The sequence below is a fragment of the Typopeltis vanoorti genome, chromosome 2, assembly GCF_054136105.1.
Source record: "Typopeltis vanoorti isolate ZY-2024b chromosome 2, IOZ_Tvanoo_1.0, whole genome shotgun sequence".
In the NCBI taxonomy this organism is placed as follows: Eukaryota; Metazoa; Arthropoda; class Arachnida; order Uropygi; family Thelyphonidae; genus Typopeltis; species Typopeltis vanoorti.
This window is the reverse complement of record NC_143550.1, coordinates 36992290-37019595: the sequence shown is the minus strand read 5'-3', so window position 1 is coordinate 37019595 and position 27306 is coordinate 36992290. Positions and strand designations below refer to the sequence as shown.

Below are 27306 nucleotides of genomic sequence, written 5' to 3'. Positions count from 1 at the left end.
TCGATAAAGACGATATCCCTTGGGTTAGAATCCTGTCTAATACGAGAAGAATCTGAAGTTCAGTTAGTCAGCCTTCATGTGGCGTTGAGAAGCGTTCTCCTCCTGAAAACTTGGCTTATTATCCTTCAAAGCTGATAAACCATTGTTTGTCAGAGAATGCGATTGATAGATATAGTGGGATATGCAGAAAGATTAACCTCTCTATTATGGTTTTATAAAACTCTACTTAATGCTAAGTTACTTGGCCATGATGTACCTACCATTGAGTCGTGGATTATTTATTTATGAGTGGATAGTTATGTTAATTATGAACAATGTCTTTTACTTTGTTAAAAGAGCAGACTGTTAATTAAAAAACTCCTCTGTCCAAAGGAACTTGTTAATTAACAGCATTAACTTTCTATTCCAGAATTCTTTGTGAAAAAAAAAAATAATAATAAGATAATAGGCAATGTACAACCTTTTTTGTCGACTGTGTTGGCAGATCAGGTTCTGGATTCGAATTCCACTGTGGCTTGGATATTTTGTGCAATTCTTTAGGTAGTAGATGATTTTTACCGCCCTGTGCTATACTGCGGATTTACTTCTTTGTGGATCCAAAGCGGCATTATGAAATGACTAGAGCAGTCTTTCAGGAGGAGGATTTTTTAACATTGTGGGAGAGCTTGAAGCTATATTGTGAATATTATTATTAGTACGGCTCCTATGCGTTTTTTCTACATATTTAGACACCTACTTTCTGATTGGAACAGCTGTTCTTGAACTAATGTGTGAGAAATTTTGGTATTCGGGATTTTCATTGAAAATTTTCAGGTTATATCACTTTTAGTAAAATTGCCGAACAGAACAATAGGTGTTTTAATCGTCAAAGCATTTTCAATAACCGAAACAAAATTATGGCTACTATTTAAAATTTACGTTGCAAAATATCGATGTTTAACGTAAAAGGAAGTTCTATATTTGTCAAGAGATGTCGCCACCTGTGCAATGTACATTTCTGCTTTACATTTCAATTTCAGCATCAGGGTCAGTAACTGGCCTGGACGTCTTGTTCTGCTGCAGACATCGAAAGGTATTTTTGCAGCCTAAGATTTGGAAATGAAGTAAATTAAATTCACTACATTTTTCAAGTCCAAAATGCAAACAAGAAAAATACAAGAAATAATTTTTCCAATCTGTAAGTTGCAAAATTTATTAAATAAGCTTAGAATTAGCACGATTATAAGTTCTTTATCGTTACATGATTCTTATCACTGATAAACACAGAAATGTAACATTTCTGAATACTAGCTTTGCTCAGTCGGTTTAAAAATAGGTATGTAAACTATCGTTTGTAGAAATTAAATGCGGAAATTAAAACTTACGTGAAATTATTTTAATAGATTAGACGTTTCGCCTTATCTGAGACATCTTCACTACTTTGACAATGTAGTAAGATTAAAATGTGGATAACAGAAGTATTTTTAAACAGCGTCACTGTAACATAAGAAGACAGCAAACTGTCACAACTTCCCATATAATAATAACAATAATAAAACAAAAAAGCAATTTGGAATTTACAGAAGATTGATGCAATAATATTTTCCATAAATGGGGGATAACCGAAAGCCATCCGATCTGTTTAGATTGGGCGATGTAGCAAGGCCTCAAACTCTCTTTATGTAACCCTTCTACGAGGAATTTCGTTTGTGTAAAAGGCTTTCTTCTCCCTCCAAAGTACTCAATGTTCGGCTGATATAGCATGTTCATCTAAGGCAGACTGCTCAGATTTATGGTACTGGATATAAGATTTATGTTCTTCATGATGGATGGCTGCAGATTTACTAGACGGTCCGAAGACATTCCACAGGAGCAAGGGATCTGATAGACATCCGAAGAGTGGAGGAAGCCTGTTTTTAAGTGATGAAGGGAAAGTAGAAGTTTTCCTAACAGGACGAAAAGACACCACTGAGAGGCCACAGGACCTTTAGAGAAATGTTCAGAAATCTTACGGGAATAAAATCCTAGATATTTCTTTTGCGACCTAGAGACGATTGAGAGCCTAAGGCTGTTAAATACTTCGTCGATAATTGACTCATAAAAACTTTTTTTTTTTAGGCAGATTTAATATAATTCAATTCTTTGCTTAGAAAATCTGAAGATTTTCTAAGCAAAGGAACATTCCGTTTTGCAATACGGAATGGTTCCCCGAAGAGTTTCAAATCTGATCGGGGAACCATTCCGTATTGCAAATATATCATCATATCGCTATCATGCTGTAGATTTAGAACTGTCATTAAGGAAACGATCATCAAATCGTAGGAGTCCTCGACAGATATATTGATGATATATTTGGAATGGTTCTCCATCAGATATGAAACTATTTGTCTCGAAATTTTCGAGACAAAAAGGCCAGCTGATTATTTTCCCCCTCTTTTAAGGTGAAATGAATTCTGGGATGTATCATATTCATTTTCGAGTCGAAAATGAATATGATACATCCCAGAATTCATTTCACCTTAAAAGAGGGGGAAAATAATCAGCTGGTCTTTCTAAATTTATTGATTCTTACCAGTGGCGCACTCAGGATTTAATCTTGGAGGGGCCGAATTGAGTAGAAGATTTGAGAATACACACTACGCATCGCATTCGACCTATGACTGAGCATCTGCAATGATCGTTAATTCATAAGCAGTATAGAAATAGAAGCCACGACACAATATAAATTAAAAAAAAAAAAGAATTTTAATTAGGAAAAGATTTTTGGAAATTTTTCTGTTTTTTTCCCTTTTTTCTTTGGGGGTGCCAGGCCCCCCCCTCTGAGTGCGCCACTGATTCTTACAGCCTACTGGTAGTTTGCAATTCTCAGTTTTTCAATCAGTATGTCTGTGCTACTTCTCATCATTATCACAATCAAAAATTCGGAACCATAATGACCTTATTACACCTTGCTCATAGTATGTCAAATCTGTCTTTTATAAAAAATGGTTTTCATGAGCCACTCATCATATTTCGCAACACATTGTTGTCTTTGCCGAAGGTATTCTTATAGTTTGAAAGCATGCAATGGCGTTTAGAAAACTAATACAGAAATAATGCTTATAATTCCTGGTGGACCCGAACGTTCCAGATTCCTAACATAAAAAAGGAAAGAAACAACTGTACGTTATATTAATTTATGTGTTTATTTTTTTAAATTTTTTGTGGCGTGAGGCATGGAAGCTCATACAAATGGATTCACTTAAGGGACGAATTGCGCCAAAGATCTGAATTCATCAACTTTGTTAATGATGAAAATTTTAGCAGAATAATTCAGAAATTGCTTTCACGGGGAACCACAAACAAATATAAATAGTGCTCTAAAATTAGTCGCTGTAAAAAATATTTTTTTAGAGCGACTAATGTATCTATTTCTCGATAACCGTCCCAAAAATGTTTATTCTGGTCCAAATAAAATCGACACCTTGTTGAGGAGATTCATGTAACAAAGCAACAACTGACGTTGTTGCAGTGAATAGTCAGCAGTACCTTTCTTTGCAGATCAGAGAGAAATGATCACACACATGCACATAACTGACTTTTACCGTACTTGCCACGTGGTGCAAAATGCTTGGTTTTACATGAAGATAATATTGTCCTAAAAGTTGCGGAGTGCACAGTTTAGTCCTACTCTGATATTAAAACCATTCCGTAAAAAAGCGCTTTGTAAACAATGCTTTGGTTACACGTTGGTATTTTTGCTTTATGCCAGAAGCTGGGGTTGAGGGCGTATCACTCACTCATAGAATATCAGAAGTTTCAGATACAGACCTAATTTGTCTCACCTACCTTATCTAAAGAGCTCTTAATATTCACAAAAGTTCTCCATCTAAATTCTAAGATAAAGATTGATTGCATTAGGAGCTGTTTCTCTTTGCATCGGGATGAAATCTACTTCACTAAAAGAGTGGATATCAGTATTGTGGTATTTGGCAGTTTAAGACTGATTAAAAAATCTGAGGAAATTTGTTGAAATTTTTTTGTTCCCGCACTACTAGCTCCTTTTCACATTGCTTTGTCGCGATCCAAGTTATTGTAATATGACTTTGGATTCAAATTTGATTTATACCAAAAATTAAAAAAAAAAAGTGTTGCACCTATAATTCTACGGTAGTGGGTGCACATGATTTTTCTAAGTCCTCCCTTCCCCCTAACTCCAGGGTATGATTTCTTGGAATTGGGAATATAACTAGTTTTAATTTATTTTACAGTTGTGTAATATATTAACTTATGTGTGTAAGCTTGAAAAAAATTTGACCACTATACTAGCCTTTTAAACAGAGAAATATATATTCTTTGCTCGCGCGGCGGGGAAGGGAGGTGGATCCTATTTTGTGTACGTCCTTTCTGGGCTCAAATACTGATAAACGCTAATAAGTCTCTTATCAGAATTGCATTTTTATAAGTTGTGATTTTAAGAAGTATCAAGTAAAATTGTTAGAGAAAACAAAAGGAAAACGGTATGAGCACGAAATAAGAGGAAGAAAAATTATTTCGGTATATTAATTATTTTATATCGAATAGTGGAAAAAAAAAACACACTTGTTTTAGAAACTTTAATATGCAGTCTATCGAGGGGTTTGTGTATTACTTTTAAGAGTTCACTGGTTTGGTAGCTTTTTCAAACTGAAGCGACAACACAGAAATGTAGAACACAAAATCTGCCTCCCCCGCCCCCCTGGAAAAAAGTAACTCCGAAAATTTATTGGAAGAAATTCAGAATACTATTTGTGGGATTAGGCCTATTCGTTGTCAAGTTTTTAGGCTCTCATCTTCGTTATTTCTTTACATTTGCAATCGATCCTCCCCTCTTTCCCCGAGTAGCAGTTTGTTACTGAAGTTGCTTTTAAAGATCAAGAGAGTCGAATATGCATATAAATGAGAGACCTAATTATTTATATATTTATTATTGAATTTTTAAGAGCCATGATGTGCCTTTCTGGGAGTTAAAACCTGCACGTTTAAATAATGAAAGGAATCAGAATTCAAAATCTTATTCCTCCTGTTCGAACTTTCTGTGGAATTCATTGCGTTGGGATGAAATTTACTCTGCGAAAAGAATGGATATCATTGTAAATGAACGAGCAGTTGTTTTGCACTGTAGTATAGCCAGTATTTATTACTGTTTTACCAAGTAAGAGTGTATGAGATTCTGGGAAAATAATTTATAATAATAATAAAGTCACCAGTATATTATCATTGTGTATTTTTCTTTTTCAGATATTGATGTGCGTCATTCATTCATTGACCTTTCGAAATTCTCGTGGGCTATGTTGCCACACTATTATAATTGAGAAGGCGTGAATCACATAAAAGAAAGTAACTGCATGCTGTTTACAAGGTAGGCACTTCAGTGTACATTGTACTTCAGATTTTGCATAAGTAATAAGAATAAAAGAAAAAAAAATGCGGAAGACTTGTTCTATTAAACGAATGTAAACTCTTTCTTGCAGAAAAATTTCTTATTCCATGACACGATAAAAGTTGACGCTGGTGAGAATTTTTCTGATAATATTAAGACATTAGTGTTCCTTTATATGAAGTTACGAGCATTCTGTAGATAATGGAACAGAGATCATCTAGTAGTGATGTATTTATACTGATCATTATTAGTTTATTGATGTTCTGTTTACATAAGCGAGTTTTAGTGAAAGTTCGTCAAAACCTCTCGTACATGAAACTGTAACAGTGGTTTTCCGATTACTCTTAAATATTTAAGGTGGAAATCTAGCTCACACACGTATGCCATTTTGGCCTATTTTTGCTTAATAAATATATATGAAGATTAGATGTCACGATATATTATTTTAAAAATCAAATACGTTGTCGAATTCTGTTAGATAAAAAAAAAAAAAAAAAAAAAAAAAAACAACTTTTGTATAATTCGATTCATATAGATCCACTTTTAAAACTTACAATTAATTTTTGCAGAGGAAGAAGTTCTGCCCAGTAGTGTAAGTCTGTGGGTGTTTTTTCATGTTCAGAAAATAAATGTATAAAAATGATTCATTGTTTGGGTAAACATCTTAGGACAGAATTCACAAATCATAAAAAAAAAAAAAAAAACACATTACGAGTGCGACACTTAAGTGTTATTTTTGTGTAACCTCGAATTCGTGGTGTGCGGGTACGAATTTTACTCATCGCCGTTTTGTCCCTGCATTCAATTACCGGTGGGAACATTATTAAGAGTCAGTCAGCGTTGCTATTGGGACCACATCGAAAAGCCTACCTGATATAGGTAGTGAACTTTTGCTACGTACTTTTGCAAAATCAAGCAGTAAGCAAAGAATTTTGGTTCTCTTAAAAGTGGGGGAAGGGAAAGAGAAAGTCTTCTGGCAAGCTTTAAAATATCGGCATGATTTCATTACGAACTGCGAGCCCTTGCTGTTCTTGGCATGTACTCAGTCATTGCACACGTGTCTGGTATTTCAGTGTCTCACTGGTCACGTGTACCCAATGTCTTTGCCTGCCGTTTGACTAACACTTTGCTGACAGGAAAAAAGTAACACTCAAAGCATTCGAAGCTGATTTTATAATTTTTAGAAACCATGTTAAAGGCAGAAAAAAAAAATGCAGGGGAAGAAGTCAAACAGAAGACAAATTTCCATTAACATATGAAACTCTGCTTTTACGAAAACTTCTAAAGAAAAACCAGTATTTTCCGTGAATTAAAATGCTTATTGTCTGAAATAGCAAAAAAGACATTCAGATTTATTTTCATGCACTAGGGATGCACATCGAATGGTGTAATTGAAATGTCAATATTTGCGTACAGAACATTTTTTACTTCGCCTTGAATTATTGTTACGATAATTGAAACAATAAGTTTTAGACGCGCACTTTTTTATATGTGAATGTCACCCACCAAAGGCTGTAATATACACTGCTAGGAAAGAAATATAAATTGGAGGAGGCCGTGTTGCAGGCCTAACTTGTCAACAATTTGCAGTTCGGCAAATTATTGACAAGTTAGGCTATCCCAGGTCAACAATTTTTTATTGACCTGGGATAGCTTCAGTGATTCCATACTGAGATAGAATCACAGGGGGGATCAACTGCAACGATCCACCTGCAGTGAACGATTCACCACTCAGCGAACGTGAGTGCTACGAAGGATAATATGTAAAAAGCTGCGTTATGGAGTTACGAATCACGCTACACCCTCTACCAAGCAGATGGACGGATGTGAGTGTGTGGGATGCCCGGTGAATGTCTCTTACAGAGTGCGTGACCTAAGCTATAAAATTCGGAGGTGATGGTATGGTCCTGTTTGGCCTCAGACTTTTGTGGTGCTACGAACATTGTACTCCGAGTGACATCTGAATTTTCTTGGCAATGCAATGTTTCCTACTTTGTGACGTTTTTTCGAAATTGAGCACTGTCTCTTTCAGCAAGACAGTGCACTGTGTCATAAGTCTGCTGCTTTAACCGTGTGGTTTGTGGACATGAACGTCACCACTTGACTGATCCCCAGAGAGCCCTGATCTCAACCCTGTTTGAACATCTGCGGGATAAACTGGAGCATCGGGCGAGGCCAAGGAAAGAGGCCACTGCACAATAGTCCAGGACCTCATTACATGCCTACAGTAAGAATGATCCAAAATTCCCATTGATTACCGTATGCTCGTGGAAAGTATGTCCCGTAGTATTGCAGTAGTCATTCCAGCGAAAGGAGGACCTACATCTCATTAAGGTGGCCGCCATGGCTGTTTGTTCCTCACACTATAGTGTCCGTTGACTTTTTTTTTCCCCCAAGCATTGTATTAGCACTAGTAACGTATGCAGGAGTAAAGGTTAGATAATCCGGAAACTCTTCTCTAAAGGCAAAATATGGAACTTTTTTCCTGACCTCCAGTAAGCAAAGAGATGGTCTACCACCTCACGAAGAAATTCATCTCTTACGTAAAGACGTTCACAGAAACGCTCATAGTGGAATTACGAATCCACAGCCTGTTGGTTGGAGAATGGATATGCTAAAGTATTCAGCCAAGTATGCCAGCAGTGCCTTGAAAATTATACCTCTGGCAGCTATTTACACACACATTTAGTATTTATATCTTCATGTATTCAAACGAGCGAAATCATTTCCAGCTTTTCACTGATATCACGTAGACAATAAACAGCGCTGCTCTAGACTTCAGGTGTCGCGTGAGGATCATCATATAAAATTATCCATTGGTTGAAAACTCCTGCTCTAGAGTTTCATTTTAATCATTGCTTGCCGTATGAAGATCAAAATTAAATTATATAATAATAAATTAAAGATCAAAATTAAGTATTTTAATTTTTGAAATAACCAAGTTTGTTTGTTATTGTATGTGCATTTTCACTAATTCATAAGGTATCTTATGAATTAGTGAATTCCTAGGATACCTTATTCATAAGGTATGCCTCTAGTGTCATTTAATGGGAAAGGACAACAGTTCGTTTATTTAGACCCAATTCAATATACATTTTAAGAGTTGCATAAATTGGTTGCCTGACTTTTGCCGAGTAGTTAGCTCTGTCTTGAATAGAAGTGGATGGCGTTGGGATGCGAACCCTTCTGTTCAACCTACAGACAGTGGGTTCGCATCTCGCCATTGTATAAATGTTTGTCTCATTAATATGCGATTTTCATCTCCTGTGTGGAACTATCATCCTGTTTATTACGGTCGAAACAACTAAGTCTGTGTACTAAGTGTGTAAATTGCATCTGGCTGGTTTGCCTGTTTTTGCGAGGATGATAATTTTGCCACCTGGTTTTGAAACCAGCTAACGCACCTTCAATTGAAAGAACTCCTTATATTTAAAAATCCTTATATAAAGGGGCGACCAGGTGAAGTGAAGTTTAGAGTCGTAAATGAAGGTAAGAGCCATTGCCTTAGGGTCTCAAGTAGATAAAATATTACACAACAAACAATCGCAACATTTTAGAATATCATTAATTAGTCAATATGGTAATTTGCTTATTTTTTAATTAGTATGATTCCGAAGGAGCAAACACCGTAATGTAACTAAATTTTCGTGGAAAATTCGTTCATTCCGTTCTTTTATTTTTATAGCCTTAACTCTAAACTTATGTGTTGGCCAAAGAACTATATCTACAAGAACAAGTATATTATGTCTGTAAATTTTATTTTTACCATTTTGAATGTGTTTCCGTGATGAAAAATATTAGCATGAAATTTGCTGATCACCTTTTGTTGAAAATCTCTTTGAAAATGTTCCTTTAGTACTACGATGGGGCTCGAACCCGCATCTTTCCTGAGGAAAGTGCTACTACTGAAGTACCACTTTAAAATGACACAGATTGATATAGTAGTATAGTAAGATGGGATGCAGAAATGAAATATACGTAAGAAATGTTTCTTACAAAGTTAGTGAATTTTTCATACCTTCTGATATGTAGTCATCAGAATTTTGTATTTTAATCCAAACGACTGGAGATACTTAAGCAACGTAAGAATTTTCTAAGCCGTTTTTCTATAGGTCAGAATAAGGAGTGTTCCAAGTAGTGTTAAGGACAGTTTCTCATTGTATAACTCAGATTTTTCTTAAAGTAGCGGTAAATATATTTATAAGAAAAAATAATTTTAGTGTTCTGCTAGAACAGCACTAGAGAAACAATAAATCCACAGCGCTAAGTAAAACTACTGAAGCAAAATAACGAACATTTATAAGCAGCATTCTTCAGCGCTTAAACAGAATATGGTGCAGCAGAAATTATCGGAAAAATCAGCTATCCCCGTTTTGCATTTCATCCCTTTTTTCCCCCCCTCCCTTTTTTGTTAACAACCCTAATTCCAGGAAATGCTAATTGATCAGTAAGCATTCAACTCTCCGTCTCGTTCTGTCCAGATGGCAGCTGTTTAGAGTCGGATTTCCCGAAATTAACATAGAAAATTTCGAAGAATGTGATTTGGTCCGATTATTTTATCATAACGCGTAATTATAATAGCAAAAATATTCTGTAAGCCAAATGGTAATAAACATAAGCTTTAAAAAAACTACTTCAACTTGATCGATAAGTTCCACAATTTCAATTGCTAAAAAAAATAGCTGGTTTGGTTGGAATGATGGTCGAAGCAGTTAAGGCTATGGAGTCAGTGTATCATAACTGCTAATAACAGCGTTTTGAGTGAGGATAAGACAGCTTTTTACCTTTATTTCATTGAAAAAACCCCCCATATAAGTTTTTTCCAACCGAAGGACAAATATCGTTTAATCCTCGATTAAATGTTCATACTTGACACTAATAGGTGCTGAAAGTATGACGGCACACATTCTAATAATTATTACAGCAGTCTATGTCTAAAATGGATACAGCCATTCACAAGGGAGTTCATTAGTAGAAAAATCAGCAGTTTGCAATTTTTTTTTTTTTTTTTTTGCTTTTTTTAACCATGTAACCATGTTTTTTTAACCTTGTAGTGCAGCAGAAGATTGGAAAGGGAGCAACTTCAAAATTTGAATAAACTAGAAATTTTGATTTACAGGAAATATATAGGAAATTCTTCGAAAAGCATTAGTAGAGATTCCAACTTCTCAACTTTTTTTTGCGAGATTTTGGAGTTAATAGCTGAAACTGATGCTGGCGCACTAACATCAGTGGAGAAGTTGGAAGGAAACTATCACTGTCTGTGTGACTAAAGAGAAAATTGGCACCCCTGTAGCAGTAAATGACGGGGAAATACTGCTTGCTTTTAATTAAGTCGTGTACAAAATTCAATTAATGTTTTCTGTCTATTTTTTATTTTATTTATTTATTTATTTTTATGTTGAGTCCATACTCGAGAGTTGATTAATCAACCTATAGTACGTTAGTACTGTGTATGGGTTGGGAAAGGAGAAAATTGTTTAGTATAATCCCATTGGATTTGTACTGTAAACTATTATAAAATATTGAAGAGATTTTTATTCCTCTTTCCTACATATTGTTTTAGGATCGTTTGCCAAATATATCCGAACTAATTGTGCACTGTATTTGTTTCTATGCACTCCACTTGTGCATTTCAATAAAACTTAATTAAAAAAAAAAAAACACGCCGTAAAATGGGAACAGTGAACTGTCTGGGATCCTGCGGGATCGACTGCTGCAAATTGGCTTGATCTAATTGGAATTAATGACTGAAGCAACAAGACTTTGAAGACCTTGTTTGTGGTTTCCATTCGGTTACCTGTTTTTTTTTTTTTTTTTTTTTTTTTTTTTTTTTTTTTTTTTTTTGTGGGAGAAGAAAATATCCTACCACCCACTTTCACATGAGACCTGCTAATTCATCTTCGAGTGAAAAAGAAAGTCCTTGTAAATGTTATTCGCGTTCCAGACGGTATTTGAAATTCAAGTTTCTCCAAGCAGAGGAGAAATGTCCTCGCGAGTGTGCTACCAAGGGCCGACTGCTACAAGATATACAGGCAGACGATCACTTTATTTGTTGAGATAGTTTCGGTTAATGCAGAAGTTGACTGTTAACGCATCTCCATGACTTGAAAAAGAATTGTAGTAGTAGGACAGTGATTTGATGTCAATATTTATTTTCATTAAGAATGGGTAGATATAAAGTAGTTGTTGTGAAGCCTAAAAGGAATACACTGGCATATCATCAATAAATTAATCTATTTTAATTGTCTTTCTTACTAGTTATTTTGCCAGTTATTCTACTTCATTACTCGGAGAGAAGAATGAGATCGTAAGTAGATAATTCTCCTTCACATTAGTGATAGCTTAGTGTCGGGAAGGACGTTTTGTGCGCTACACCACGTAATTAGATCCTTAAAAGTCCAAACGGTAATATAATTTAATAGCCTAAACTTAAAAGCAAAAATATAGCAATAATCCAAATTAAAAAAAGTGAAACTGTCAAGCTAGCTGCATGCCGATATTTCTCTTCCCAAACACAAGATATCTAGGATGTGTCACTGGTTCCCAAGCTTTAATTCCAGTGTCAGTCAGTGATGCAGTTCAATTTTAAACACTATCGTCGTATGCTTTCTGCGTTTGGCAGGATAATATTTTTATTCATAGAGATAAGCTGGTAAGATTTATCCAGTCAGTAGCATCTGTACTTAATAATTAGATGAAAATTTCTTAATAAATTCTAGTTGCTTGCCGGATTACTAACAAAGATAAAATGCTAAAATACAGCATTCTTCTTTTGCCGTTTATGACAGATATAGTGTTTTCATTACCAAAATGACCTTACCAGAGGATTTGCGTATGTATTTACGTAATTAATACAGTAACTCACCTCAATTGAGATAGAAATATGCTTCGTTAATTTGGCATACAAGCCCATTCTTTTACCAGTTGCAAAACATAATCTAGGTAAAGCTTGTAAAAATTCCTGTTCCAATGAGTAATGTGGTGAAAGAAATATTATATATTCATTTCTCTCTCTTGTTTTCGAAAATTGAATAATTCTGTATGGTAGCAGCCTCTGAGTCTAGCACATTACCGAACTCCAGAGAATTTTAATAGAAATTGTGTGTCCTAAATGCATCACGTTTCCCCATGTACCCTAAATAACTGCTAACGAGTTCGTGCGCTAGGGCGGAAGGAACTCAATAGCTTATGCTTCCTGTTCGCTGAAAAGGGAAGAGGGAGGGGGGGGGGACACAAACGGCATACATAAGAAATCAGCAAAACAATCTGTATAATCTCATTTCAAGGTACTCTTAGATGTTATTAGTGGACCACTGTGAATCCATGTAGGTAATTACAGTCCATTTCCAATGTAAAGTGTTGTCTATAATGAGATGCCCGGTTTTACGAGTATTTTGTCGGTCATAATGTTGATTATAAGAATTTTTATTATCATCTGGATTATTTTCGCTTCATATCCGCTATCGCATAAATATACATTTGCCACTTTTGAGTAGTGCAGTTTGCAACTTGAATCCGATCGTTTTTTCTTACATAGCGTGTAATTTGCCAAGCCATTTTGCCAGAGTTGGCAACATGGCTTTGCAAATGACGATGTCCGTTATGAAAATTATAAGCAGCAGGCCAGAAGAGTCACAATTGTTATACAGAAAGCTAAGTATAAAAAGAAACTGGCTCTGCAAGCTAAAGACAACTGCAAAGAATTTTATGCTGCAAGTAAAAGAAAGAATGAATATGAAAGAATAACTCTTCTGAATGTAGATGGTGTGTGTGTGTGTGAGAGTGACATATTCAGAAGAGGTTGTTCAACTAATGAATGCACTTTTTTTTTTAAATTTATCAACCTGGTGTATGCAACTCAATGTTGCATACACCAGGTTCATTCACTGCTACATCTTCACTGAATGAAGAAACTCAGGTGTTTGAAGAGGAGGTATTAGCGATATTGCATAAACTGAAAAACAATTCAGCAATAGTGACTGATTGGATATGAGCACGGATGCTGAAAGTGTGTTAAGCTGAACTGGCCAGGCTGTATAATTTGAGTCTGAGAACATGGACCATTCTGCAGGAGTGGAAATAATATATGGTAATCCCATTGCACAGGGGTGGTGCAAAGACCGATGTATCCAACTATCACCAATCACTATCTCAGGAGTAGTGGTGAAGATTTGGGAAAAGTTGGTTAGGACTCGCATTCAGAAATGGTTTGACAGAGAATCTCCACTTTGCAGTGAACTGCATGAGTTTACTAAGGGAAGGTCATGTTTTAGCGACTTGCTCACATTCTGTAATAATGTTGTCACTGAACTAGACGAAGGAAATGGATACACCATGATACCTTTGTATTTTGCTAAGGCTTTTGACAGAATACAGCATGGAAGACTGTTGCATAAATTGGAGAATATGGGTTTGCATTATAAATTATTAACATGAATAAGAGGATGGCTGTCTGACAGATATCAAAAAGTGGTATATGGAGGAATGCGAGTGTGCAAGATTTAAGGTAACCAGTGGTGTACCACAAGGATCAGTCCTTGGTCCACTGTTATTCAATCTGTACGTTAATGACATTGGGAAGGATTTGATACATACAACTTTGCTGATGATGCAAAGATAGGTAGGGTAATCAGGAATGTAGCAGATATGCAGTACTTGCTGAATGATTTGAATTAGCTGGAATTGTGGGCATGTGAAAATAGATGTCATTAATGTAAACTCATGCACTTTGGCGTGACAGAAGAAAGAGGGGTGATATGTTTGAGACTTACAAACTTCTGAAAGGGTTATACTGGATTTCCTTTGATAGAATTTTTCATTTTATGGATGGTGGGGAAAGGACAAGTGGGCATCCTTGGAAGCTGAGAATGAATGTCGCTAAGAAGGGGTGAGGTCTAGCTCTTTCTCTCATAGAGTGGTGAACGATTGGAATGGATTGCCATTGGATGTTGTGTGCGCAAGCTGTGTGAAATCAAGAACAAGTATGACAGCTGATGCGTGTAGTATGTGACTCCCCTCGTTGAGTCCCTGACTCCCTTGAGGCCTATCTTAATAATAAAAATAATTGTCCATTCGTTATGATATTTTAAAACTTTGTGAACTCTTGTTATCACCGACTTTATAACGTTGTCTATTCATTTTCACATAGCACGGTAACATTTAATTTTTTGTGTTGATTATCCAATAACTTTTCAGAATATAATGCCCGAACTAGAATAAAATTTTGTAAATAATTTTTTTTAGTATATAAAAAGTCTTTGTCGTCTATACAAAGTAAAAAGGACGATGAATGAAAATGAGTTATTATTAATTTATAGCATCAAAAAGACTGACAGTTGCTACAAAATAATTTTAAAAAAAATACATGTTATAGACGTTATAAGAAATTTCAACATTAATATTGATCTGTCCCCCCTTCCTCCAGTCGCCAAGATTTACATAAGGCTAAAGCGACCTTGCCTTCCCTAATTCTTATTACTCTGGTAATAGGAATCTGAATACAGAATAAGGCATGCAGGCTATAAGACAACTAAATACAGAAATAAATTTCATAGGAAATTTATTTCACCCGCAACCCCCCACACCAGTGATCGAAAATATCATTACACATGAAGCTTAAGTTTGGGGAACTGACAAAAAAAATTGTTTTATATGTAGAGAAATCATTTATTTGCGAAGAAGCTGTGTACTTCATCTACGTATCAGAAATGATAAGTTAGGTGGGAATGAAACTACACAGCACATTGATAGATAGGATTGATAAAAGGCTAATCGGTACGGATGTTAGTTGATTGGAAAGAAAATTTTTTAATGAATCGCGAAAGAGGGAGACCAAAGGAAAAAAATGGATTGCTGATGTAATAAAAGCTGTAGAAGAAAGAGATCAGTCCAAATGATTGTGATTCGAACTTACGACATATTGGTTGGATCGGGAGGATGCTATCCATTTGCAAATTAGGTCGGAGTGGATGTGGTTTGTTTTAGTATAATTGTAATTCCTTCCCATTCGAGTGAAATATGATAGTTTTTAGCAGTGACTTTTTAATTATCAGCATAAATACTGAAAACATGGAACTTTTTACAGTTTATGAAGAAAGAAGATATTCGTCTAGGAATTAGTAAATGTCTTCATTTCATTCATTAATTATGAAATCTGGACTATTCATTTGTTCCATGCTCTATATCTCGGATATTTGTTCATGTAGTCCACTTGAATATTCTATAAAAAGCGGTATATAAATTGTGCCACTGACACTGCGTCATCATTTTGAATGAACAAAGGAGAGAACTGTCTTGAAAACTTAATTCCCAAAACTCTGTCTCCGATGGCCATTATGTGTTTTCTTAGCACTGTGCGAAAGTTGCGCTCGTGGACAGGCTTCATTAAAAGTTTCATTAAACTTGTATGCCGTTTGAATGATGTAACTTTGAAGATATCATATAGAAACTGTGTCGTATCAAGTTCAGTTAGTTCTAATTAGTATTAAGCATTATTTGATGTAGTTCATTTTCTGAACTATTTCATATTTAAATAAGTGAACTTTGACGCTGAAATTGTTATTGGACTCTTCCGCCAAGATTAATAAGAACAGTATATTGAGATATCATTAATTTGCTTAAGCGTGTTTTATTCCTATCGAATTCAAAAATATAAATAAATGCAAAAAGCATCATTTAAAAAATATATTTTTTATTATATTAAAACAGACAAAGTTTTTTGTAAAAATTTTTAACGCATAAAGGATTTGCTTTTTAAAATCAGTTGGATGTTAACATATTAAGACAACATTTAGTGCACAGCGACATCAAGCTCGTTAAGATCTATTTCGAGAATATGCAGCTATTGCTTTGCATGGCCTAAGGAGTCTGTAAAATTGCCTCCTGGCACAAATTTTAGGGAATTCTCTTGTTGAAATGGTTTCTGCATTCTACAACAAAGGTTAAAATCACTCGCTAATATATCATCCATGTAATTCGATGCTGTAAGTTCCTGGGCAACAACGCGTCCCATTCTGAAGTTTATTCCTCCTTCCTGGTTGAGGTGTGGAGGATGAGACTATTTTTAAGATATCATCATATTACAAAAGAGAAGCCAGAATGTATATACCTGATATATTCATACACAATACATTTTTCTTCAAGACCACATTCGTTTTATTTTCATACAATGAACCTTTGTAACACCATGAAACTTTTAGTAATAAAATAGTATAATATATGCATCGTTGGAAATTTCGACGGGGGGGGGGGGAGGTTTCGACGTATTAGTGACAACCTGATAACTATGGTCGGACATTACTAAAAATATTAGTTTTGCTGATATCAGCAACTCACGCTCATATTCTGATAAGAATAATCAAAATTCTTTAGTATGATATCAAAAATATTGTAACTTTATTTTTTTTATTTGAAATGTTATTTAAAAATAACACTGAAAAATATTTTTTTTCCATGTCTAAAAATTTGGCATTCTACCAAAAAAAAAAAAAAAAAAAACCTGCATTCAGTTATTAAATTCCAACTCTTTTGCAAAATTACATCTTTCTGAAAATAGCATAGACAGAACCACGGGATTTTCATTTACATATGCTAAAACTCGTCAGTTTACGACGTGCTCTCTCGATTTAAATTCTACTATGGTAGATAAATTTCATGCTAAAACTATCATTCTGCATAATGGAGTCCAAAGTGGCTTGCTTGAAAATGTATGTTTGACTGTAGAGCACGGTTCCTGATTAACTGTCATTTGCTCCATCTACGATACTAATGTGTTGAAGATTTGGGTGCGGGTTATCATTATTATTCTTAATCCTTTAGGCAACGGATATTGATGTTCAGCAGCTTCAAAAAGAAATATCGAAATTTGCCCAGCGAATAGGCTTAAATACTAATTGAATATAATAGTCGAATACAGTACATTTCATAAGAGAGAAACACCTATTTTCAGTAATCTGTATTTAAAAAATTGAATTAAAAGGAAAAGTACTAAAATTCCCGAATAATTAAAAAATAAATACGTAAAAAAACCAAACATCTGAATGCATTGAGTTTCTCAAATACACAATTAAGTGCATGTTATTTTGGAATCGATGTGGGTTATAAAAGAAAATAATAATGCTTGCAAGCATGTAGAGGAAGATAATTTGTATTCAACTTACGAAATATATATCACAACTCAGAAAACTTACTTTTCACATTCTTCAGTTATTCAAATTGCATACTTATTTTTATTTATTTATTTATACCCCCTCCCCCAGCAACAAAGTGCCTACTGTAAAAATAGTTGAGCTAAGTTATAATAGCAGATTAAGCTATAGTTTAGTAAAGTCGAACTACAGCTACAGGTGTTTGTTTTTATGTAGTTGAAGCTATAGCTACTTTTATTAAAAGCTACTTCCATGAAGTTTTTGAATCTACATGCCTGTCCGCTAGTTGCTTTTGTATTATTTGAAGAACGATTTCGAGAGCCAGTTTGTTTTATCCACTCTCAATTTCCATATGGCATTCTATACTTATAAAATAAATGTAAAATACCATTTGCAAGGTCACGAGCACTCAAAGATTTTTTTTAGTACTCAGATTAGATTAGATTAGTTTTTCAGAAATTTTGTCTGAGATGCTGAAATGCCCGATAGCATTTCAGCATCTTAGACAAAAAATTTCAGCATCTCAGACACACGAAAGAAAAGTTAATAAGAGAACTGCAAAAGCAGTTCTCTTATTAACTTTTCTTTCGTGTGTGCGTGCGACAGAGATTAGAAAATCGTCATTAAAAAAACCAAAAATAAAATAAAAAAAACTCTTCCATAAACACGGCTTTGTAAATTGAGCTATGGTTTAGCATCTGCTTTAACCTGCCAGCTTAGTAGAACGAAATCCGAAATATCTAAGTCATCGTCATTTTACTTCATGTCCACGAATTCTACCTTTTCATCGCTAACAGACCCATTTTATTACTTGTAATTTCTTAAATAAAACAGCGAGATTCTTTATCTTCTGTCACCTTGATGATTAATTACCAGATCAGAGGCATAACTGCAGTTTTAAAACTATGATAAATGATTAAAACGAGACTCTCATAAGAGTATTCCACGAATTTTTATGGAAAAAATCCCTATTTGTTTCGTTCTTGGGATTATAATCTTTTCTTTTTTAATGATGCATTTAAAAATTACATTTATATTTATTGATTGTGTTGTAATTATGTGTATTGCTGTTTTCCGACGTGGTTGGCTGAGTGTGTGGGTTCGAATCCCACTGTGACGTGAGGTGCTTTTCTTCATCTAGTTCTCAAATGAGCAAGTTCTTCGCGGAAAATAAAGTTTTTAACCCTGCAACTTTGGTGAGAGGGACTGATAGGCATGGCTGCTATTTTGAGCAGTAAACGATTTAATCTTTTAAAGGATAAATTGCTGAAACCTGGTTTATTTGTAGATAATTTGCAGATGTAGCAAACTTCAATCTAAGCGTAAAGCTCGAGTTTTCATCACAAGCTGATATGCTGAAGTTTTTTAGGAGACCCAAGACTCTGGGTCAGGATGAGTGAAATTATTTTAGAATAATTTGTGTAAAGCGTGATCAGAACAAGTTTTTTGTTCTGATCACTTATTCTCACTCTCATACATTTTATGTATGAGAGTGAGAACAGTAATTTGACGATAGGAAACAAGAGTAGCAATTATAGATGTCATTGGCGGGATTGTATAGTGTTGGGATTGGTATATCAAGTACATGAAGCTAGGAGTGGTCGAAGTAATAATGTTTCAAGCAGCATGATGCATCGATACCGAGGCATCATGCAACTTAAAATAGCCAATTTTTAACGATAATATACAAAAATATACTAGTGTAGGGGAACAAAACGAAAGTGAATTTCTTTCCCTGTATGCTATTGTTCATTCGAAACTCTTACTACATTAAAGAGCAGACTTTCTTGCTCTTTTGGCATAAATTCAATGGATATATTTATTCTCTGTTTTATATCTAAACAGTGATGTTTTTGAGCTACAAATTGAAAAGAAAAAAAGTGTAACGTGCAGATTGAAAAAAAAAAAAAAATCAGTAATGATAAAATGGTTTGAATCACTGTTTCAGATCTGGGTAAGCTTAGCATTTATTTTAATTTATTTTATTTTTACTTAAGATACCTGAAAAAGTAAGTAGTAAGATATCTGTAATTTTGGCGTACAAGAAACTTTATTTAACGAAATTCCTTCACACGCAATCAGTCAATATAGCAGTTATTTTCTTTACATTAATCCAAGAGCAACAACAGCTCATCTGCGTTTATATAACGCATCTAAGTTACACATAAGTGCATTATTTACATCATCATTTTATGGGAATATGTTCAGGAAATAAGTGCAGTATATATACGCAAACAACAACAAAAAATAGTACGGAAAGTGAGTTCCTTGACCACTTATCCATTCTTTTTGAAACATAACTCTCAAACTTTTATCCAGTCTATCCTACATCACTGTAGTCGATTAATTCAGTTTATACACTAATTCTGAACAAATTTTAGTAATTATTCTAGAAAAGGAAATATTCTTTGATTAGATTCTTCTGTTTATTTTGGTTGATTTCATTTCTTGATCTGATTTGAGACCTGTATATAATAATAATGAAACAAAACATCTAGTTTTTTTTTAAGGAACAATGGTAACTTCTAAACGTATATACATGGTATTATCGTAACTGTTCATTATTTTAGTAAATGGAATATTAGATAGTAACATGCATGTTGAAAAGGTTTTATAATTTGCAGTATGAAGATAAACGTAGATTTAAAAATAAGATGTACATATTCAATAAGATGTACATATATATCTTATTTTTAAAACAGTTAATTTCTTAAAATATTGGTTTTTCTTTGAGCATCAGCTTAAAATTAGGCAGAGTTTTGTAGTATTGTTGTGTGTTCTTTTATTCAATTAAAGTAGGCGTTGATCCCCCCCCCTCCTCCTACTGATCCACCTTTGTGAGCATTTTTGCTGTCTAGTGCAATGCATTTGGAAACTCGCCAGTCTCTTATGCTTGAAAAAAAAAAAAGGTATAAATAAACTGCACAAAAATAACTGTTTTATTCTATTTACTCTTTCTCGCTACTGTGTAAGTGCTTTCAATAAGATTTGCCTCATGATGGAGTGATTTCAGTAACGCATGCTACTTTTTTTTTTTATGTGACTATCAGTTGTGCTAAATATTTATTTTAGAAATATCGCAATGAACTATGCATTATTTATAAATACTACTACAGCATGACTGACGTTTATATCGCCTTTTTCTTTCCTCCACCCCCATAAATGAATACGTACAGTATTACATGCTACGAATGTTTTTTTTGCGTACGCCAGTAGCATTATTGCTTCATTCTTTATGCTCACCCGCATATGAACAGATTGAAACATTGTGGAAACACAAAAGAAATAAAATGTCGTATTATTATTTTGTATCTTTTTTTTTTTTTTTTGATGATGTTTGTGCTCATAACGTCCTAATGATGTTGAAGGAAATTAAAATTAGATCATTATGAATATGTTACAATAAAACGCAAATTCTTATTATTTTCATTTACGATGTAAAAGTGATATCGTTTGTCTTTTTAGTTAAAATATTTTTATTTTTCCTTATTTCATGTGACTTTTCCTTTCTTTTCTGTCATCACGTTGGCCATACAAACAGCAAGAAACTGAGTCAGTATTTTCTTCTAGTTATATTGTTCTTTATAAGTTGCTGTTTCATATCTCTTACTGCAATCATTAAAAAATCCCTACCGATCACACATCATTATTATGGAAGTTATCTTTTCGCTATACATGGAATCTCTGTTTGTTTTATACATGAGGTTTGTGGCAGCCATGATTGTTTTCCTAATCTGGGCGCCTCTCCTGCAGTTACCGGTCTCTGATGCTAACGAAAACGTGCATACTACACTCTTTAGAAGAGAACAGTTCGGTTTGTTCCTACCGTGAAGCGCGGGAAACTGTAATGCTTTGACGTTTTTTTATCTGATATTAATTCTCCTCTCCCCACTTTGCATTGGATAATGGATGGAATCTGGGGATACACCTTTTATAGGTATACTCCTAATAGGAAATTTTGTGTTTCGAATTAAACAGAAAAAATAAAAGATCGAAGGATAACATATATTTTATTTATTATTATTATTTTTTAACTTCATTTTAAGCCCTACATAATGAGAGAAAAAAAGTTCCATTCCGATAAGTACAGTTTTCGGGTTAAAGGAAACAAAAACGTCCTGGAAAATAATAATAATTGTCATTGTCATTTTTCTCGTCGGGAAAAATGACAAAAAATATAATACATTATGGTCGGTTATTTCCCATTTTCATATTTAGCTATTTTGTTTTCCACAGATTGTTACCAGATTATACCACAAAATTATTCTATTAGAATTTTCTTATGTGTGTTTTGCAAAATGCATACAGACTTATTAGGTTAGTTTTGTTCGTTCGTCAGGTTATTTTAGGATTGACTGGAGATATTATATCGAAATTTTGATATTCGGAATCTTTACGAAAAAATATAAATTTTTATTTCAGTCAGACTATTTGTGCCAATTTTAAATGTGTCAATTATATAATCCGCTATAGTGGATGGAATTTAATAAAATATTTGTGTTTAGGATACTCCTTACTTCGATTGAATGCGTGCAAGGAGGTCCCATTGGTTCATTCCCCCCCACCCCCAAATGATTCGAACTAATAATTATAACCATAAGTAACCTAGATTTGATTAATAGTATCATTTGTTCGTTTAATTTAATTTGCTGAATATTTTGCATTTTAAACTAATTAAATGTAAAGAATGTCATACTAACAACACTACTGATGTATTAAATATTATAGGCTTGTTTTGAAAGCCAATTCTGTTGTAATATATTAGCGATACGTGAATAACGTATTCAGAAGCCGGAGAAGTGTAGTTACTATCTGCGTGTTTTGTCAAGTGCGTGAGATTTAGCGTGTAGCACAACTTGAATTCCTGTCATCCCCATGTATTTCGTTTTTATATTATAAAAACGGAAAATACATGAGGATTCAGGATAAGAGAAAGTCCGGAAGAACAGTTGTAAGCCAAAGAAAGGATCATGAGGCCATCACTCTAGAACGAAACATAGAGCTATTTATTTACTTATTCTCTTCGTGCCTCCGGCACATAAGGCTAAGATCCTTTCTTTCCACAACTTTTTGTCCAGAGCCAATGTTTTCACTTCTAACCAGCTTGTCCATCCAGCATCATTTCTCTCCTTCTCCATCATCCTTTTCCATGTGAGCTTTGATCTTCCTCCTTTTACGCTTTTCTTCAGCAGTTCAAGTCAGAGGGATGTCATCGGGGTTCATCCTGAGTACATGTCCCGTCCATCTCCATCCACGCAGTTTGATTTCCTCTTGAATAATTTTTGTGTTAGTTATTTTATATAGTTCTTTATTTAATATTTGGTTTGGCACTAAATTTTTAGAATTTTTCTAAGACATTTGGTTTGGAAACCGTTTAACTTTTGTTCTTGCATTTTACTTATTTTCCAAGATTCTGCTCCATAGAGTAGGACAGATCTGACATTACTTAAAAAGATCTTCAGTTTTGTTTTAATCTTGTAAGCTGCAGATTTCCATATTGGCTGTAAACTTGTGAAAGCATTGCATGCTTTGGCCATTCTCTGTTTAATATCTTCATTTGTGCCACCATTTTGGCTTATGCACATCGGAATCAAAAATGCAGACTTCACAGATCATCAACTTTACAATATGATGATACTATCAGGAAGGAAATAGGTCTTGATCAGCTAAATGCCCACATAAACAAAGAACCTCTATTTTCCAGTCCTTTACTTCCAAATACCTCCATAAATCTAAACCATACCAAACTCTGTACAAAAAAAAAAAAAAAAAGAATCAAAAGAAATGCTCAAAGAAAAAGGCCTAAATAATATCAACCTTTTTTCATCCTCCAAACAGGTTATTTGTTATACCGATGGATCGTCAGACACCAGTATGATTAATGGAGGCGCTGGTGTTCTCCTTCTGCTCCCGATAGGTGAAAAACTTTCAATAAAAGTTGGATCTGGGAGAATTTCTTCCAATTTTACCAGCGAACTTTACGCAATAAATAAAGCACTCGAAGCCTACTTAAAACTATCATCTCAACAATCTGAAGGAATTTTAATTTACAGTGACTCAAGATCAGCTATGGAGGCAATCAAAAATGGCAATACCAAGCTCACACAAGACATCCATGAACTCTTAAATCAACTAAAGTGTTTAGGAAAAAGTTGCATTTTACAATGGATTCTTGCTCGTGTAGGCATTGATTACAATGAAGAAGCTGATAAATTAGCAAAAGAGGCCAGAAAACTCAACCAAGAAACTCATATGATAACTCTTGCTGATGCTAACGCACTAGCAAAAGCTAAACTAATTCCACTGAAATCAGTGATACAACATCAAATTCCCGAAATCAATGCCGACAGAAAGACCTCTACCACGATAGCAAGACTACGAACAGTACATTATAGAGGAATGAAGATCAATACAGATGATACGAGAACATATCGAAACTGCAACAACTGCCCCAATACTGAACTGACACCCACTCACATCTTTACCTGTCCAGCAATTAGCAGCCTTGCAAGAAATAGATCCTAATCCTGAACAACAGCTATATACAAACAAAATCATCGACATAGCCAAAACAGTTCAAGGAGCACATGGAAACATCTAAGACTTTTCAAAGGACAAGAAAACAACAATAACCATTTTGTCTGACTATTGCTCCAAGATATTGAAAATCTGTCACGTCTTTCACTTCTGTGCTATCTATCTTTAGAGTTTCTTTACTTTTATTATCAATCCTTATTACTTTTGTTTTATCTTTATTTATGAAAATGCCTACTGAAAATGCATTTTCTCTTAATCTTTCTGTTTTCTGTTGCAAATCAACGAAACGAAAAGAAATCAAGACAATGTTATCTACATAATCTACTCTCTAATCGAAGGCAAGTACCTTAACGAAAACAAAGAGATATCACATAAAAAAAAAATCTCCAGTATAGTTTTCTCTAGGATCTCGCTTTGGAACCTAGTTAAAGTTATGATTCGCTATACGGAAGTCGCTCTTACAAACAAAAAATATAACCACATTTCTTCCATATTTATATAGCAGTTATTACTGAACATATTATTAAATACGTCTGTTTTGTGCAATTTTTTAAAGATAAGTGACACTATACTTTTTATATGGATTTCTGTATTTATATGTCAGGTTTTAGTTATTGTCTAATAAAAGCATAAACACCGAGAATTCATTTTATTTGATAATAATTATAACTTTGAAATGAAATTCAGCATGCTTAAAACTTTAGATCTCTTATACGTGTAGTGCATTAAAATTGTAACTGTTTCTTCTTCTCTCTCTCACTAGCATCCTCTAGCAGTCTTGGTTTATCTCTTCTTTCTTCAGCTTCCTAAGGAGGATGAAGGGAGACTGGGGTAAATTAACTGAGGCAAGTGGCCTCGTGTCTGTTGTGACTAGGTGACACACACAGACAGCGGGGTTGGTGTGACGAGGGCAATGACACTAGGGGCGGAGAAAATCGAGGAAGTAAAAGGAACCGGGAAATGAATGGGGGAGGGATGAGAGAGATGGCGCGCATGGGATTTTTGTAGTATATACATTTTTTTTTTTAAAATAGAGACTTTTACATATTTATAGGAAACTCTTGAATAAGTCAAGAATTATTTTAAAATAATTGCTATTGTATTCCGGTATAAAGGAAAGTTTATTTTGATATATCATAAATAAGCAGTGATATTTTTGCTCGCTTTCTCTCTCTCTCTCTCTCTCTCTCACCGTATATACATGTGTATGAGAAATTTATATCATGATAGAGCTTAGTGAAGCCATTTCAGGGTGGTTGTTTCTAGGATATCACTGCAAAATTCAGATAAGTACAAAAAGAATGAAAGGGTTAATATATATTGAAATCATAAGTGTAATTGATTAATTTAGAATGAGAAAAATCTATAGGGTCTTCTTGCTTCTTTCAGTACAAAGTGAAAAATTAAGTGTTTTTTAAAGAAATCTTTTACAGGAAAACTTAACCCTTTGATTGTCTCACTCATTATTACCAAACAGTTACCAGGAGCTCAGGATGGTTATAAGGGCCGACCATCTACCTAGCGTCTTGATCGTATTAGCGCTGGAAGGGGAAAATAACTCTTAGAGGTCCGAATCTATTATTAGCCAAAAGTTAATAACGCATCAGATTAGTATTATATTTGAGAACGTATTTTTATTTATTGTATTAGTAATTTTCTAAATAATTACTAAAGCTTAATTATGAGTAAGTGTGAGCATTATCGAACAGACAAAAGTTTTAGTACTTTTCAGCAGTGTGGACCATACCAAGATTTTCAAGTACTAATTTGTACTTTATATTTCATCATTTTATCTGTTAGCAGAGATCAGAAGTTTATTTCCTACAATTCATTTTCGAAAACGTTTATTCCCTTATATTGAATAGAACGCTCTGTGTATAGCTGACTATATGAAAATATTCCCCCCCCCTAGGATACAGTACTTTATAACATGCAGATTTCACTGATTGGCGTATACATTAATTCAAAAAGTATTACCTCACAGTGCATATTAAAAATAAAAGATTAGGTTGAAATCACCAGCGGTCCGGGAAAAATCCGTTGATGGTTTGCATTTTGTGGACTAATCTCTAGCCTAGGTAGGTCATGAGACAAAACGTATTTGTTTATCAACTGTATATTTTCGTTTTTGTCTGTATGTTAAAATCCAAATTTCCAGTAGGACAAGCCCTGGCACGTCCACATGAGACTACCTCATGTAACCTTCAAGTGACACACGTTCACTTCAAGCCATCATCACTGCTCCTAGCTTGAAGATGGAATTCGAATCGAAGTCTTTGTAATAACCAAAGGGCACGTATTTCTAATTGCAGTCTAGTAAGACAGTCTCTCTGGAAGTTGTAAAACATTTAGCATTATGGTAATAAGTACCCTAAGAGGTAATATATGTACATTTGAAAGGATTTACCAGAAAGAAGCGCACATTTATCTTTTCCTATAACGAACTGAAACTTTTCCAACATTATTTTGCTTGGAATATATCAGTTGATCTCTTCTGTTTTTATGTTACGCATAGATCCGATCCGACGGCATAGGATGGTGTACCTGTTTTGCGAGAGAAAAAACTCTGTCGCTTTCGTATGAAACTGGCTAACTCACCTTCAAATGAGAACAGTCTTGATAAAGATTCTTCGTGTTCTAGACGGGATTTGAACATATTCTTTCCAGCCAAAGAGCGTAGTCGAAACCGACTGAGCCACGCAGTTCTCTATCAAATATCAAAATATGTTTATCAAATAAACCTGCTTTCTGGAAATTAATTACTATTGGCTTTTCATTAAGGAAGCCATCTTGTAGCAATAACATAAAATTTTACGATTTACTCAAATTCGTGTTTATCTCTGGACAACATTAGTATCTATTACTAAGCGTGTACAAGGGCAATTTCATGTATGTGAGGAGAAAACTGGACCAATTTACACACACGCACGTACCGAACTTGTACATAATAGGTACTTTTCGTTATTGTTTTGTTTCATAGAATAACCTATAGTGGACCAATGCCGTGTGTCGAGTATTGGTGATGGTTGGGTTTATTAACATTTCTCTTCAAGAGTTGGAGGTGGTAGTTGTTGGGGAACACTTTGTTCCAGAGTTAAATGAAATAAAAGAGAATTGTAGAAGCAGGTTCGTTGTGTTTGTAGTCGTACTGAAATGGATGGGCAGCTGCCGCTCTTGTATTAACAGATTCAACAGAAGTTGGGTGCCGATGGCTCATGCCACAATCAGAGACCGAGTAAC

The 27306-nt window shown here is 34.4% G+C and overlaps 1 protein-coding gene across 4 annotated transcripts in view; it reads left to right on the top strand.

Moving 5' to 3' along the window:
• Positions 1–27306, top strand: part of LOC150108925 (myocardin-like) — a 456675-nt gene that overhangs the window by 168308 nt on the left and 261061 nt on the right. For all 4 annotated transcript variants that reach the window (XM_090411030.1, XM_090410986.1, XM_090411004.1 and 1 more), the window contains one exon: positions 5239–5359. The gene's annotated coding sequence lies outside the window, so the exon portion shown is untranslated. The remainder of the gene's footprint in view (positions 1–5238; positions 5360–27306) is intronic.